This window comes from Sciurus vulgaris (assembly GCF_902686455.1).
Source record: "Sciurus vulgaris genome assembly, chromosome: 3".
Lineage (NCBI taxonomy): Eukaryota > Metazoa > Chordata > Mammalia > Rodentia > Sciuridae > Sciurus > Sciurus vulgaris.
Window position 1 is genome coordinate 44,230,752 of NC_136463.1, and position 18,188 is coordinate 44,248,939.

At 42.0% G+C, this 18,188-nt stretch overlaps 1 protein-coding gene, 1 long non-coding RNA gene and 1 pseudogene across 3 annotated transcripts in view; 2 read left to right on the forward strand and 1 right to left on the reverse strand.

Moving 5' to 3' along the window:
- Positions 1 to 18,188, reverse strand: part of PRPSAP2 (phosphoribosyl pyrophosphate synthetase associated protein 2) — a 212,222-nt gene that overhangs the window by 65,072 nt on the left and 128,962 nt on the right. The gene's annotated exons all lie outside the window — the stretch shown is intronic.
- On the forward strand, positions 1,134 to 2,679 carry LOC306656489. Its single transcript, XR_013762520.1, has 3 exons — positions 1,134 to 1,254; positions 1,420 to 1,573; positions 1,804 to 2,679. It is a non-coding gene; the product is annotated as an uncharacterized lncRNA (long non-coding RNA).
- On the forward strand, positions 5,675 to 6,832 carry LOC306655701 (1-acyl-sn-glycerol-3-phosphate acyltransferase epsilon-like; annotated as a pseudogene). The gene has a single exon. The product of its transcript is annotated as a 1-acyl-sn-glycerol-3-phosphate acyltransferase epsilon-like (transcript).

The window sequence follows — 18,188 nt, forward strand, 5'->3', positions numbered from 1 at the left end:
CCTGAGTATAGGCCAGGCTCCCTACTCACCTTCTCTCTACAGGTTCTCAGAGAAGAACTGAAGCAGTAGCTTCAGATACAAACTGATGTTTGAAGAGCCAGGGCAGAGCATGACTGGGAATGAACTCAGCCACAGGGTGAGTGTGGGAGCAGAGGGGACTCCACAGCCAGGGCCTAGAGAAGGGCAGAGGGGAACACAGGGCTCAGACACCACCCTGACCACCATCCTTGTAGGACTGGGAGATGGAGGGGCAAAGTCCTGAACCATAAGAAATCTGAGCACCAACTCCTCTCCCATCCCCACCCTCTCTCCAGCCTTGGCCTTGGTTACATGCAAGGTCACTGTCCTGATATTAGTGACAACATCACATTAATACTGACACTATTTCACTTACCTTGCTCTGATGATTTTGCATTCCACCATTGAGCAGATAATAACTCCTGGCCCCAGGTATCCAGGTGGCAGTGGCCTGACTGTCCAAGTCCTACACATCATCAGGATGAGTAGGGTTGTGTTTAGCCCAAACATCAGGGTACTCTTGCCACTTGTTCCATTGCTCTGTCCCTTGCTGTCTCAAGGAACATATCCCAAACTCTGAGAGCTGGAGCTGGGGCCCCTAGGCTTTACCTCCTTCCAGGTGGAGTCAGCAGTTCCCACAGTCATTCTGTCTTTCAGGACTGTGGGACCATGACCATTCCCTCCTGGAGCCCTTCAGCAGCACCACAGAGAATGATGGCCTGGGCATCCTCACCTTAGGGACCCCCCTGTCTGGGATGAACCTGTTTTCTCATCTCTAGAAGGCAATATTCTGACGGGACTCATGGGATAATGCTCCTAATGCAGGGAGCTACCACCTCTTCTCTGCTATCAAACTGAACTGAAGCTTCTAGTGTTTCTAACTATTTCCTTGGCAATTCCTCTTTGAACTCTGCCAGCCATTATTGTGCTAGGGCTCAGGAGACAATGTTTATGGGACAAGACCCTATGGGCTTTGGATATTGTATGGAAATCCATCCCCAGACACTTTTGGTGGGTCACAATTTAGCACTGACTCTGTGTCTCCTCCATGTCCTACCCCAGAAGGGAGAGTTGGCTACAGAGATGGATGATTCCAGCATTTTATGTGTGTTCCAGCTAAACTCACTGAAGAGCCTGGTGGAGTCTGGAGCCAGCCTTCCTAGATGAATTCCTCTCTTCCATGGTCACCATCTCGAATTCCTCTACCTAACAGGAGGTTGACCTAATTTTGGGAAGGTAAGCCTTGCCCAGGGTGGAAGGGTCACATACATCTATGAGTCCTGGAACTGGCCCTGTACTTCTGAACCTCAGTCTGCTCCTCTGACCAGTGTGGTGCCAAGAAAACTGACATCATGATAGAAAAGGACAGGTCTCTCATGCTGCTGCCCTACTTCCCTCTAGGGTGGTCTCCTGACTCCTTGCCATGCAGTTGCTTCACAATCCACCTGGTAATATCCACAGCCATATCACTGTGACAGGCCCCCACATGGAGGACCAAGGCCACTGGACCCAGCCTTGATAGGAAATCCAGAGCCCATGGAGGAAGAGGGCACAGGTGAGGACATCTGGGGTATGAGCATGTGGGGATAAGATGAGGTTGGACTAGCAGAGCAGATCTTCCAGAAACATGGGCAGGGCAGGAACAATAAGTGGCAGGGCTGTCATTGTCTGCAAGCATTCTGGGAACACTTCCTAGGGATGGGTTTGTGTGTGGAATTCTGTGGGAAGAATTTTCTCCCTGGAAGGAACATGGACAGTTGGTGACCTCTACTCTTGCACCTGCAGGGCCACCTTTGGTACCTGTGGCGATTCCTGCTCAACTTCCACCACCTCTCCCACCTGAGAACTGGAGCTGGAAACAGCTGCAATGGCATCCAGGACAACAGCTCCTGGTGGTCCCTCAGCCAGCGACGCCCACTGAGAGCCCTCTTAGCCCTGTTCCCACCCCAGAGTTGCTCTTACCCTCCTCTGCCATTTCTTTTTGGCTTTTTATATATTTATAGTTTTGTTAAAATTAGCTTCTTTTAAAATCAAAGATTTTATTTGTTTTTAAAAGATTCAATTTATTGGCATTAAGTATATCCTCAAAACTGCACGAATCACCACTAATGTAGTTCCAGAACATTTTCCTGAATCGGGTCTCCATAACCACTCCCTCCTCCATCTCCCGCTAGTCCCAGCAGCCCCTCATCATTGTAGCTGGTGATAGCCTAGTCTGCATCTTCCAAATCGGTGCAGTCTGATTTCTCTCTGGCCACATGATATTGGAAAAGCCTGACAAAGTTTCCTTAGCAGGGTAAACGCCACACAGGTCTACTTTATTATTTTTTAATTTTTATATTTTTGGTACTGGGCACTGAACCCAGAGGCACTTTACCTCCATGCTACATCCCTGGTCCTTTCCCTTTTGAATTTTGAAACAGCATCTTGTTCAGTTGCTAAGGATCTCTCTGAGTTGCTAGGGCTGCCATCAAACCTACAATCACCTTGATCAAAGCAGTGTTATTTGGAAATGGAACAAAAATATCTCTGTATTAAATGACTGGAGAACAGATAAATCTGGTGTGTAACATTTATACCAGGGAAGATCATACAACATTGAAAAATAATAACGTCCAGCTCCATGTCATTGAGTAGGTAAATCTCAACAACACTGCTGAACAAGAGTATGCAGAGAAATCATTTATGGTAGTATCAACAACAAGTCAAGAAAAACAATAAAGCATTAAGAAACATGTTCTCATCATAGACTCTAAAGAAAGTGACAAGAATGAACAATTCTCAGGTTAGTGAAAATCTCTATGTGGAGAAGAAAGAGGCTAGAGGAAAATCCAGGGAAGACTTCCAGGGCACCTGGCCACGTGGCTCTCTCAAGTAGAGTAGTGAGCTCACAAGTGCTCATTCTAGTTTTCTTTAAACTAACAGGCAACAAGCACACTCTTGGTGTGCATTGGTTTTTTGAAAGGTGATGCAATCTGTGATTTCTGGGAGGTGTGTGTGTGTGTGTGTGTGTGTGTGTGTGTGTGTGTGTGTGTGTGTGTGTGTGTTAGAGAATCCTTTGGCAGCACCCATCAAAGTTCTTAGCCTATGTCCCTTTATCTAGAATGGCCAATGCAATAGATTAATCCCACCTCTGCACTCACTCATTTTTCAAGATTTCTTTGGAAGGCTCTTCCTCACAGCACTGGTTAAATTACTGAGGAACTAGGGCCTTCACTGACATCCATGTAGACGGATGGACAAATCTGCTCCTGGTGCCTTAGAGAACACTAGCTGCTGAGGGTCTGCCTGTGCCCACAAGGAAAGAAGTCAAGGAAGCTGTTACATGGAAAAACACAGATGTTTTCAGGATTTTTGGAATGAGAAGCTCATTTGTTTTTAAGGAATACAGAGGGGATGGTACACCTGCACAAACACATATTTGATATTGATTCTGGCATGAAAAAAACACACTGAAACAATCAATGAGACATACACGAAGACAGTCTGCAAGATTTGCCCAGCCATACATGATGATAAGCAATGGTAGGTGGAACCTAGTCATATGTAAATACTTTAATAATGTGACCATTTTTCATTATATAAAATTATAATCATATCAATTCTTATTCAGTAAATTACATACTAAGTTTATGATATTTATTGAAAAAAGATCAATACCAAATTCAGTATGAATGAAGATTAAAATGAAGGACACTGTCCCCCCACCTAGAACAGTACACTGCCCAGGAAGGACATAATCCTTCCAGTCCTCCCTTCCTGCGAAGGCCTGTGGGTTCTTAGTGCCTGGGTAGGGAACAGGTTGGGACCTAAGCTCTTCTGTCATCTCATGTCCACACTGGGGACAGGGCTCTGACAAACCTCCTCCCTGGCATATTTTCAGAGACTGAAATTTCACAGTGGTAGCAACCTCTGGGCCTTTTCCAATTTTCCATGCCCCACGGAGCTAAAGGGGACATCTGCATCTGTAAAACTCATAGTTTAAGATATATCTCTAGATTTGAACTTTTCAGTTCCCAATGGACACACATTATCAAGGTATTGGCTACAGTTTCCACATCTGACATCACTTCGTCGAGTGGAGACGATGGGGAAGGCAGGGGCTGTGGTGACCCTGGAGCTGAGACCTGAGGGCAAGGGTTGGGGTGGATCATCCAGCACTGGAAGCCTCACCCAACCCCCTTAAACTCATCAGCATTAACATGAAATCTACAAAACAGATCGATCTAAAAATACAGAAATCGAGCTGGGAGTTGTGGTGCTCGCCTGTAATCACAACAACTCAGAAGGCTGAGCAGGACAATCTAAGTTCCAAGCCAGCCTCAGCCATTGAGGGAGACCCCTAGTAATTTAGCAAGACCCTGTGTTAAAATAAATTTAAAAATATCTGGGGTTATAGCTCAGTGGTAAAGCATCCCTGGGTTTAATAGCAGGTAGCAGTAAAAGAGGGGAAAAAAAAAAAAAAAAAAAGATATAGAATGTTGGTTAACAACTGCCTAGGACTGGAATTTGAGTTTGGAGGGAAATGGGAGGTGACTCCTCATGGGTACAGGGTCTCCTTTAGGATACCAACACAGCACTGGATTCAGAAGAAACACAACACACTGACAGACCAATAATGAATAAAGGTGTTGAATGAGTAATCAAAAACCTCTTCACAAACAAAAGTGCTGGACCTAATTGCCTTCCTACTGCATTCTGTCAAACACTTAAAGAAAAGTTAATACCAGTCCTTCTTACTCTCTTCTAAGTGAAGAGGAAGAAGCAATTCCAAACTCATTTTAGAAGCGCAGACACCTGGCACCAAAGCCAAAGACATTACAGAAAAGGGAAAGTACAGGTGAATATGCCTAGTGAATGTAAGCATAAAAATCCTAAACAAAATACTAGGGAACCAAATTCAACAGCAAATTCAAAGTATCATACACCAAATCATGCATCACATTTTTGATATTTCTGATATAAAAATGCTTCAACATACACACATTCAATGTGATAAACTACCCTAAATGAATGAAAGATTAAAATCATATGATCTCAATAGGTACAGAAAAATTACCTTGAAAAACTCAACATTTTTTCATGATGAAGTCTCCCACAGATTAGGTCTAGAAAGAAGGCCACTCAATAGAGTAAAGCTACGGGACCTGACCTTAGAGAACACCCTACTCAACAGGTGAAACGCTGAAAGGTTTTCTTCTGACAGGAACAGATGAGGATGCCCACCTTTTGCAACTTCTGTTAAACACAGTGCTGGAAGTCCCAGTCAGAGGAATTAGGCACAAAAAAGAATTCACAGGCATCCAAATCAGAAAGGAAGTAGAAAGAATAATCTCTGTTGGCAGGTGACCGTGTCCTTGGGGAAGAAAAAAAAAAAAAAAGAAAAGAAATGGAAGAAAAAATAGCTACAGCCTCCTCTAAAAACCTGCTAGAACTAATTAACAAATTCAGTCAAGTTGCAGAGAACAAAAATCCACATACGAAAATCAGTTGTGGTCAGCGCTCCTGAGCTTTGAGCTCCGCAGGGCCATAGGAGTTCCCTTGGGCTGCTGCAGCGAGCAGCTCCCCAGCCTTGCACTCCTGGCCCGCTCCTGGGTGGCAGAGGGCCCCTGCCGCTCCCGGCCGAGACCAGAAGCGAGTGGCTGGCTTGGAGTTTTGGCTGCCAGGCCAGGAGGTGAGGGGCAGCAGAGCGTTCGGCCCACGCAGTGAGGCCTGCGCAGTGACTGGCTGCGTGCTAGCCTTGGTAGAGACCGGGATCCAGGCAGGGAGGGCAGGCAAAGATCGCTGCTGCAGAGCTGGGAAGATGCTGTTGTCCCTGGTGCTTCACACCTACTCCAAACGCTAACTGCTGCCGGGGATCGTGCTCCTGGGCTCCTCGGCTTTTACCTACTTGCTGGCTTGGGGGCAGGGGTTGGGGGTGAGCGGGTCTCGTGGCTGATGTGCGTCTTTCTGCTGGTCCCTGGCTTCCACCAGGCACTTGACGACCAGTGGTACTGCTTATACCGGAGCATGGTGCTCTTCTTCAAGAACTACACAGGGGTGCAGATATTGCCAAAAAATAAAGAAAATATATTTAGCAAATCTTCAAAAACACAGTTGACTGGACTGTTTCTATTTTGGCCATCAGGCAAAATGCTCTTGGACATGTGCACTATGGGATGAAGGATGGACTGAAATGACTTCCATTGTATGGCTCTTACTTTTCTCAGCATGGAGGAATCTATGTAAAATGAAGTACCAAATTTAAGGAAAAAGATATGAGGAAAAAGCTGCAGAGTTACAAGAACCCAGGAACTCCAATGTATCTTGTAATTTTCCCAGAGGGAACAAGGTACAATACAGAACAGAGAAGCTCCTTTCCCTTAGCCAGGCATTGGCAGCTGAATAAGTCCTTCCAGTATTAAAGCATGTGCTGACACCAAGGAAAAAGGCAACTTATATTGCTTTTGATTCTATGAAGAACTACTTAGGTGCAATTTATGACGCTACAGTGGTTTATGAAGAAAAAGACAATAAAGGGCAGGGAGAAGATCCACCATCCATGATGGAATTTCTCTGCAAAGAATGGCCAACAATTCATATTCACATTGATTGTATAGACAGCAAAAATGTCCCAGAAGAACAAGAATATATGAGCAGATTGCTTCATAATCGTTTTGAACTAAGAGATAAATTGCTCATAGAATTTTTCGATTCACTGGATTCAGAAAGAAGAAACAAATTTCCTGGGAAATGTATTCATTTCAAACTAAGTCTCAAGAAGACTTTGCCATCACTGTTGGTCCTGGGTGGATTGACAGCTGGCATGTGCTGACCAGGAGACTGGAAGGAAACTTTACCTGACCCTGCCTGTGGGTCACTGTCATAGCATGAGCAGGTGGCATGCCAGACAGTGGAATGCACTGCCTTGCTTCTCACCCCAGGTTTCAACTTAGGTCAGGTTGTTTCCTGAATTTAGTAAGAATTGCAAATAAAGACTTGTTGATTGAACATTGGATCAAATAGAATTTGTGACTAACATTGAGCTGCTGATAATCTTGGGCAAAAATACATGGTTTTTCAACTTTAGTGCAGAAGCTGCTGGAAAGGTAAAAGCAAAGTGGAGCTTACACTAATCTGTACACCTCCCATGAACTAATGTCAGCTTCTCAAGATTATTAGGATTGTATAATTTGACATTGTTTTATAATTCAGATGGCTGTATTTGCAGCATTTTTCGCTATATTTGTTATTACCATTTTTTTACAAACTGACAACTCCAAACTCTTATCACTATTTAATATCTTGCAGCTATGCAATATTTGACTTTTTCTTACTTTCTGCAAGCCCATGAAAGAAATTAAATTTAAATATGAAGACATTCAAGGAAAAGGCCAAGAAGTGCTTATGGGGAAAGAAATTGTTTAGCGAGTGTTTTTTTATTGTATTGCATTATTACCTGATTTTACTTTATATTTGAAAAATAATTAAATTTCCAATATTTATTGAAATGACTTAATTTGCATACATACATCATTCATCAAAACTGAGTGGATTTGATTCTTTCCCACTGGTTTTAATGCAGCTAAAAAGTAAGAACAAGAGCTACCTTCCAGGAACCAAATCACAATTTTCAGTCATGCAATGATTCCATGGAAGAAGATCTTTTTAAAGTGTGATCTGCTCTTTTTTTATGTTATAACTTAAACACAACTGCCCAGTGGTCCTTTCATATAACAATTTTGCTTTCTATTTGTCACTTTTGTTGCAAAATTATTTTGTAACCCAGATGAAACACACCAATTGAATTATGAAGAGCAAAATGAAAAAAAAAATCAAGGGAAATTTTGTCTGACTGTCTTACATTGCTTTTCCAAAACTAGATAATAAGCCATTTCAAAAAAACATATTTTTGAAAAGTGGTGTGGTGTGAATTGGTTTCTATACATTAGTATGTCTATGTATACAACATTCATACACACACGTTTCTAAAGAGCACAGTTAACCTATGAATGGAGGCATGGGTCAGACCCAATGCTGAATGGCTGAATTGCCATTTTCTATTACTTGTAAAAGTAAAATTTAGATCAACCCCATATCTTTATTAAATACTTTTTTAACAACCCTAATTTTAGAGCTTATTTCTGACTAGACCAAACTGAATTTAAGTTGTGGAACTTTGAATATCATGGATATTCTCCTTATTTAAATTTTAAAGTATTTTTAGTTATAGATGGACACAATGTCTTTATTTATTTCCATGGTGCTGAGGATCGAATCCAGTGCCTTACCACCCAGCCACAACCCTAGCCCCTCCATATGCAAATTTTAAGAGACAGTACTATTAGAATTATGTGGGTTATAACTGATTTTAACAAGGCAAAGTAACCTTCCATGAGGTCACTTGAATATGGTGTTTCTTAGGACTGTACTTAACTTTCTTCTCATAAAAGGTCAATAAAATATGGAAATTGCAAACACCTTTGAATCAAAATATTTGAAAAATTAGAAACAATATGTTAATGTTGAGTTGAATTAACTGTTCTAAAATTAAAAGCCATATATAGGCCTACCTGTAAATCTTTTCACATAGCATTTAAGCTTTTATTTTATTATTGTTGATCTACAACTTACTTATCACTTAGTTTTTCTTTATAAGAATGTCATAATTGTGCATGCTTTTATGTTTTTCAGCAAAGAGTGTGTTTGGATGAAAGTAAAAAATAAAATAAAATCCTTCACTGTCAAAAAAAAAATCAGTTACATTTCTATGCCTTAATAAAATATCCAAAAAATGAAGATTAAAATTTCTTTAAATAGCATCAAAAAAGATAAAATATTTGGAAATAAATTGAGCCACATGTATTTGACTAAAACAAATTTATCTATCCACCAAATCTCAAAACATTGATGAAAGAAACTGGAGACACAGGCAGATGGAAATATATGCCATTTTATGAATTGGAAAAATTTATGTTGCTAAAATGTCATTGCTACCTAAATCGGCTTACAGATTCACTGCCACTCTCATCAAAAGATCAAACATAAGTATCACAGAAATAGAAAAAAAATCCTAAAGTTCATATAGAACCACAATAATCACAAATAGCCTTCCCCCTCTGAGGAAGAATGTAGAGGCATCACTGTAACTGATTTCAAAGCACACTGTAAGGTGCTAGTACTCCAAACATAAGGATACTGGCATAAACACAGATACACAGTACAGAATAGCAAATATATGAATTTGAACCAGGAGACACAGCCCGGATACAAAACCATGCACATGCAGGTAAGAACCTTCTGACAAAACTTTCAAGAACATGCAATAGGGAAAAGACAGACTCATCAATGTGTGGCATTGGGAAAACTGGATATCCACAAGCAGAAGGATAATGAACCCGTATTTTCTACCATACACAAAAGCCAACAAAAACAGGCAAAAGAGTTAAGTATGACACCTGAAACTATAAGCATTCTAAAAGAAAAAAGAGTGGCAAGACTACTTGCTATTGCTCTTAGGAATTACTTTGTAATTGTAACTCCAAAATATCATGCAAGAAATGTAAAAATACAAGTGATACTGTACCACACAATTAAGATTCTGCATAGCAATGGAAACACTGAACAAAATGAAATGGCAATATATACAATATGAGAAAAATTTTCAAACCATATATCCAATGGAGATAATACCAAAAATATATAAGAACTCACAAATGCAATTTAAAATTCAAATTTGAAATTTGACAAAGGACCTGACAATTCACTTTTTTCCATGGTGACATGCAAACAACCAACAGGTGTGTGTGAATCTATTTTGTTACCAGAAGAAAATACCTGAGTCCAGGTGGCTTTACAAATAGGTTTTTATAACTCACAGTTCTGGACATTCAAGGGCATGGTGCCTGCACTGACTCAGCTCTCCAGGCAGATGGCAGAGGGCAACATAATTGCAGGAGGACAGGAGAGCAAGAGAGATTACAATGTAAGGCAGTTAGCCTCCAACACACGAATCTTAGGGAGACCCTCAAAACACATGCGACCCCTAGTAAGGAGTACAAAAAGGCAACTCAGCATCACTAGTCATTGGGGAAGTGGGAATTTCAAAATGAATTATCACCTCACAGCTGGTAGAAGGCCTCTTCTCAAAATGTTCAATGATAATAAATGTTGGCAATGGTTGGAGAAAAGAGAGCCCTTATCTGCTGGTATTAAGCTTATAAATTGGGGCACCCTTTATGGAGAAAATGGTGTGAATGTTTCTAGAAAAAATACACCCACCATAAGATCCAAAGCCACTTCTGCAAAGGAATTGAAATCCACATCATGAAGACATACTCCATGTTCATCACAGCATTATTCATAATAACAAAAACATGGAGTCAACCCAAGCATCAATCAACAGGTGAATGGATAAGGAAAATGTAAGGGATCTTCAGAATATTTTTCCGCCTTAAATAGTATTACTCAGCTATGTTGGGTCGCATGTTGGACCTAAGGGGCACTATGCTAAATGACTTAAGCCAGAAACAAGAAGACAAAGGCTGCATGTTCTCATTTTATGTGGAATATTTATCTCTTCTAATAATGTTCGTCTTAAAGTCTGATTTGACTGATATTAACACAGTTACCCCGTTCCCTTTTGGTTACATTTTGCATGATGTATCTTTTGCAATCTTTACTTTAAGCCTATCTGTGTCTTGAGTTCAAAGTGAGTCTCCTGCAGATGACATTTGGTGGGCCTCTGGCCACTGTCCTCAAAGTAAGTGCTGTGTATTTTCTCCTGACCTCACATCCTATCTGAAAAACTATAAGGCTTGGGTGAGTTAAAGGTGTAACTGGGGGAAAAGCAGCAGTCACTCATGACTACTGGGGGTGGAGGGGTAACTGGTCACTTCAGCATTGTGGAAAAAGCCCAGGTCCTGTCTGATACATGGTGGTCTTTCTTGTGGTCTGACACATCATGGTCACCAAGTGACTTGTCTTCTATGTATAAACTGTTATTGTGTTATATTCCACAGGAGAACAACAAGAACTGGCTATGAATGCCTCCGCCAAGTGCAGCCGATGGGCCCAGGACAGCAGCCAGATGTCAGAGAATGCCCTTCTCCTCTCAGCAAAATCTCAGGGATGAGACCAGTAATTTTCCCCTTGCAAAATAATTTCAAATGTATGAAGTACCAAGAAAATAAGGCATATCCTGTCCATCCAGGCAAGCAAGACAGACTTTAGTGGGAGTCAGAAGCTTCTTAAGATCTGGGTAAGAGAATTATCTCCAGGGTAATAGATATACTGTATTATGTAACATAAATAGACTTTCCTGGGCTGCTTGTCAAAAATCAAATTGCAGAAAAATTGAAAACACAATATTAGGGTTTAAGTATCCTCACAATAAAAATGGAAAATCTCAGTCTGTTTTTAACACAGTTAAATAAATTTTAATTTAAACATGAATCAACTATATGACCCCCCCAATTTCACACCTAGATGTTTTCTTTAGGGAAACAAGAGGATATAGCCTTATGATGTCTTGTCCAAGAATGACCATAGCAGCTTGATGTTTAAGGGTCAGCACTGGAGACAACATAAAAGTGAAGGATCTGATGAACAAAGAAGCAAAGTGTGGTTCAGGCAAACAATGGCATCCGATGAATAAAGTATAGACTACTGTATCCCTCCTTCAGAGGCCACAGCCTCAAGACACCCTGAAGTGAGAGCAGTGTGCTCTGCTCTATCCCTGCTTCCCCAGGTCCAGCCACAGTATGCCATACAGGAACAGGTTCCTTCAATGGGTCAGAAGATGGTTCAGCCCCTGCCTCAGAAGTATAAGGCTGTTCATCAGAAGGGGCCAACAAGTCACACCAGGCAGCCCAGGGAAGTTCCATCCAGGTAAGATCAGCACTGTGAGCACTGTTGTGCACTTGCACCCCCTTCCTCCTGAGTGTGGGGGAACAGGGTCCTGAGGAGTATCTTCCTGGGCAGAGAAAGGGGGTGGGAGATTGTGAGCCTGTGTCCTTTCATGGTCAACCAAAGACTGGGCTGGCAGGTCAGGTTCAGCCTGGGCCCCCAGTGTCATCTCCTGCCATGGGGTAGAAGCCTGTGATGGGAACTCTGGGGAGCAGACGGACACAAAGGGCACAAACAGCCTGCACATCTGTCGGGCAGGGCTTGGGGCTTGCTGCTGGCTGCCAGACACTGTCTTCACATGTTGTGCACAAGATGTAACTGAAGAGCTGCTCAACAGGAGCATCAGCTCCATATCCTGAATAAGGACTCAGGACCGGTAACCACTAATGGGCACCAGCTCAGCTTCGGTGTGAATGGGCATTGAGTGGCTCCACAGACAGGGCCTAGAGAAGAACAGAGAAGGATCTTGTGCCCACATGACAATAAATACCTCACTGCAGGGCTTGGAGGATGGAAGGGTCGGTCATATTTCCTCAAGAATCTGTCAGCAACTCCTCATCCATCCCCACCCTCTATGCCCAGACTTGGTCTAGGCCAGGTGTAAGATTACTGTCCCACATGTTGGTGGAAACATTGGAAAAGTGACATTGACATATCTCCCTTCACTTCCTGTGATGATTTTTCATTCCGACATTCATCTTATTAAAACTACTGTACCCAAGTTTCCATGTTCCCCCTACTGAAATGTCCTTCCATGACTTCACCAAGTCTTATACATCATTAGGCTTAACAGGGCTGCTTTTTGCCAAAACAACAGGGGCCTCTTGTTATACTATTCATTTCTCTCAAGGAACACACCCAGGGATCCAAAGGCAGAAGCTGGTCCTTCCTGGTCTGGGCCTCATTCCAGGAGAGAGTTAGTTATCACAGAATTCAGACCTTCAGGCCTCTGGGACCTGAACCTCAGTCCCTCCTGGAGCCATTTCAGCAGCACCAGAAGGAACAATGGCTTTGGTGTCCTCATCAGGGACCCTCCCACCCAGAATAAACAATTTCTTTTCCATTGCTAGAATGCGATGCTCTGTCATGACTCATGGATAATGATTCTACTGCAGGGAGTTACAACCACTTCTCAGCTAACAAACAGGTCTGAAGGTGCTAGTACTTCTAAACTATTCCCTCTGCAATTCCACGTTGAACTCTGAGAACCACTGTTGTGCTGGGGCTCTCTTGTCCCTCCTCTGGCACTAACCACTGAGTGCCTTGGAGTTTGGTTTGTGCTCCAACTTTTCTGGTGGGTCACAGTATGGTTACTGACACCCCAAGATGGGAGAGATGGACAAGGAGGTGAATGATACATCTACTCTATGGGTGGTACAGGCAGGCATTCTGGAGAAATTGGAGAAAACCCTGGAGCCTGATGTCCTGGATGGCCAACCTTCCTAGGACCTCTCCTTCACCAGCACCATCTGGACCTTCATCTCCACACAACAGGTCCTCATGTTCAAAAGGTGAGCCCCATCCTCCAGGCACAGTGTTACTTGGCCATCTACACTCTGCATCCTGGGAATGTTCCTGCACCTCTCTGATCCTAGGTCTTCTCTCTGAACAGTGGGGGAAATTAGAGGGTCAGCCTAGAGAGTTACTGAGTAGTGATTTCCATGGAAAGTGTTTACCAGTATTTATTCCCAAGGAAAGATCTGCTAGAGGGGGCTGTGCTTGTTATCATGGATTATTGTTCTCTCTGCTTCAACCATCTTTGTCTCACTCCTCATTTATCCTCTTGACTTGGGCTAAACCATAAAGGAGATTTGAGACTCATTCTATGGGCTTCTGGATTCCTTGAGGGCTGATAGAGGGGTTCATGCCCACTCATACATCTTGGAAGCAGGTGGATGGCATTCCACTCTTTAATGCATAAACTTTAAGCCACCCTTTTTACAGACACTTTTCTAGGCACTGACTATGATTCCATGAACAGTTGACAGCAATCCTTGCCTTGTGGACTTGTCAAGGTCATACATTCACACTAGATATCAGGGCACATAGTTTCAACATTGAAACTGGATAGAAGCTGCCTAGGATATCCTCCTGGCATCCTCTAGATATGCATGCATATCAGTGGGACAAGATTACCCAGATGAGGTGAAAACATAATTGGGCAGCCTGTCAATATATGAGCTAAAGACCTAGGGGAGGTTGAGTAGAACAGACTCCCTTTATCAAATTTTATGGAGCAATAGCTCTGAGACAGTAAGTGTAATGCACACAATATATACCACCTCCATTTCCTCACGGAATTGACATGTCATTGGGTAGGGAGTAGAGAGAGTTTTCCTGAAAAAGGGTGGGGTGGTCACACTGTTAATCAAAGACTCCCTACCATTGGGTTTCTGTCAGTACATCCTTGGTTACCAGAGCTGTATCTGGACTAGGGCTGTCACACTGGGGTATACATAGGGTGTGACTGGTCTGTCTCTCCAGAGTCCCTGCAGTGAAGCCATGCAGGATTGCCTGGGAGGCGGTGAGGCAGAAAGGCTAGACCTCTCATGCTGCCACCCACCCTCGTTCCCCTAAGGGTGGTCTCCTCCTTCCTTGGCTCATGTCTGGAACCCTGCATAGCTTGTCAGGACATCAGTCTGCTCAACATGCCAGGCCCACATGTGGGACACAAAGCCACATTCTGGAATTACTGGAGCACCCAGTGTCCACTGAGTCAGAGCCTGAAGGTGAGAGGACTGGGGTGGCTGCCTGTGGGGAGGAGATGGATCTGAGTACTCAGGGTAGAGCTTTCAGAAATAGGAGTGGGGCAGGGACAATGAGAAACAGAGAAATCATTGGTTGGATGCAGTCTGGGAACTCCACCAGGCTGGTTTTTTTGTGTGGAGCTTTCTCTGAGAGAAGGTGGACAGAATCTTGTACCTGGAAGGAACATGAGTATTTGGTGATTTTTCTCTTCCAGTTGCAGGGCCACCTCCAGTACTTGTGGCAGCTCCAGCTGCTGATCCATCACCACATTGTACACCAGAGGGAGAATCACTGCCAGAAACCTGTTCACCACCAGTTCCAGAACTCCTATAGACTCCACAGCCAGTGCCGGCTCTTCAGCTCCACCTTGGACTTGCCATGACCAGAACAATTCCATCCTCCCTTACCATTTCATTTCTTTTCCTCTTTGTTTTACTAGTTTATTTTTATTTTTTGATTAATTTTAAATAAAATTTAGTCCTTACTCATATTAAAATATTTAGTTCATTGCATTTTCCTTTTCCTTTTCTTTTCTTTTCTTTTTAGCCAGGGATTAAACCAAGGGGCACTTAACAACTGAGCCACATCCCACAGTACTTTTGATTTTTTTATTTTGAGATAGGGTCTTTGTTGCTTAGTTCCTCATGAAGTTACTGAGGCTGACCCTGTGATTCTCCTGCCTCAGCCTCCCAAGTCACTGGGATTAGAGATGAGTTCCACCTTGCCTGGCCCAGTTAAGTGCATTTTCAATATTGTGCAACTGTTGCCGTTGTCTAACTCAGAACATTTTCCTCAATTGAGTCCCTCCCCATTTTCCTCTTCCTAGTCCCCAGCAACAACTCATCATTCTATACATGTGATTTGCCTATTCTGGATTTATCACATCAATGCAGTCAGATGTCTATTTGGCTGCATAGTATTGGAAGGGGCTAGCTGAGTTCAACTTTTATTAGAAGGGAACATCCCAGATAGGTCCAAGTTCTCAAGTAAAAAGTAAAATATCCCTAGACAATACCTCCATAACATTGGGGTTAGAAATGTTTATCTATGATACAAGTATCAGAAACCATAAAGGAAATGACCAACTCCTAATGTCAACACACAAACAACAACATAGATACACCACAATGAGGATGAGTGTTCCTTAGGCCTTCAGGCAGATAAAGGGTTAATATTGTGTGAACACATAGAACCCTCAGGATTCAAACTTTTTAAAGTTGACATTGGAAATATTTCTGCAATTCAAAAGAGAATCAATGTATATGGGCAGTAGCTGTTAGAGATGTTCAACCTCTGAATGTCAATACAAATATGCATATTACTGAGATGATATTTGTACTCATTGATCAGGCAAGTTTTAAGGCTGATGCCGAACAGCACTGATCAGAATGTGGGAGATGGAGGACTTGGCAGATTGGCTGAGATACATGACTGTGTATCCTCTTTCAAAAGAACCATTGGACAACTCCTGTCAAAGATCTAAAAGTTGCGTGCCTTTATCTAGCATGTCAGCACTGGTTAAAATAGCAAGGAACTAAAGCTGATCTTAAGCTTTAGCTGGTGGGAAGGAAGGGAGGAATTGCTTAGGAACACAACACAGAAATTAAAAGGAATGAACTGTTGCAAAACTTGCATTGTTATATTGTGTGTTTGTATGCATATGTAACAACAAATACCATCACTGTGTACAAGTATAATTTTCCAATAAAAATGTAAAAAATAAAATAAAAATGCAGAAGTGCTTTACAATTTCATCCAAATTTTAAAAAAGATATTGTCAGATTAACAGACTCCTGCTGGGTCATTAATAATCAGTCCTGCTCATTATTACATCATATGTACAAAATGTCTCCCAGGGTAAGACCACTCAGGTTTGCAAGCTTCCATTGGATCTTGGGTATTAAAAGCAGAAGTTGTCTCAGTCATATGTGGCTCCACCCTTCTAGGCAACTGGTGGGACTCAATTAAGACACAATAGCATATCTTGCTTTGAGACTCATTCAAAGTCTCAAATCTAGTTAATATTAGATTTCTCTCATTGTATAATACACCCACTCATCATTTACTCTCAGCTATCAACTCTTTTTACTTCATGTTTACATCCAAATTTTTCTACCTTTGTGAGGGACAGAAAAGGGCAGTGATTTTGCTGGTTTCAATATCTGGCATCAGAATTCTACTTATGCAAGTGCCTCCCCCCAATCCATTCCCATACATTCAGAGTGGGGCTACTTGTGTAAAAAGCAATTGGGCTAGCTCAACTACTAGGTAACAGACATATTGACTGTAAACTCCAATTTTTCCAGAGTGAAGTGAAAGCAAAATCCAATTTATCAGTCCCTTAGAAATTGTGTCATGGTTTAAAAATCAAAAGTATATAAATATAATGAGACCACCATGATCTCGACAAGGAAAGAATGATTATCAAACCAGAATTTTCTCATGGGAAATATCCCATAGGCATATGAAAATTTCCCCCAATTGCTCTTTATCAAATCTCCCATATGAAACCTCCTAAGTGAACATCATTGCTTGGTCCCCTCATGCTGAATAAAATCCAACATGGTGGACATAGATAAAGGAAGAATCAGGGGACATAAACAGCAAATCATATATGCTTTGCAGGGAATGTTTCATCTGTGTGAAATGTCTTCTTTCTCCAACTGTGAAACTCTAATTCATACTTTAACCTGTTTTAAATGACATCGACTTAAAGAAAATTTACACAGCTCTCCCCATCCCTCCAAAAACACCACTGCTGCCTGTGGCCATACAGAGTACAGCACACTCTCCAAAGTAATTAAGAGTTCATAGCTGTGTGATCTAACTCAGGATCAAATCCCCCCTTCATCCCTTACTAGCTGTGTGATCTTGGACAGGTCCTTCAGCTTCTCTCAGCTTCAGTTTCCTCATCTGTAAAATGGAATGAACACAGTGCCTGGAACACAACAGGGACCCAATAAAGCAGCACTAAATTCCTTCATTACTTTTTAAAAAATAATTTATTATTTATTTTGATTCACTGTAAACAATGGGGTACAACATGTTTCTCCGGTTCTACATGAAGTAGAGTCATTCTATTTGTGTAATCACACATGTACATAGGGTAATAATGTTTGTCACATTGTTATTTTTCCTTCCCCCATCCCTCCCACCCTTCTTTTTTCTCAATACAATCCATCCTTCCTGCATCCCATCATGAAAAGACCAAATTTAAGAATTATTGGGATTGAAGAAGGCACAGAGATACAAACCAAAGGAATGAACAACCTATTCAATGAAATAATATCAGAAAATTTCCCTAGCTTGAAGAATGAAGTGGAAAATAAAATACAAGAGGCTTACAGAACACCAAATGCACAAAATCACAACAGATTCACACCAAGGCACATTATAATGAAAATGCCTAACATTCAAAATAAAGATAGGATTTTGAAGTCCACGAGAGAAAAGCATCAGATTACATATAGGGGGAGACCAATACGGATAGCAGCCGACTTCTCAACCCAGACTCTAAAAGCTAGAAGGGCCTGGAA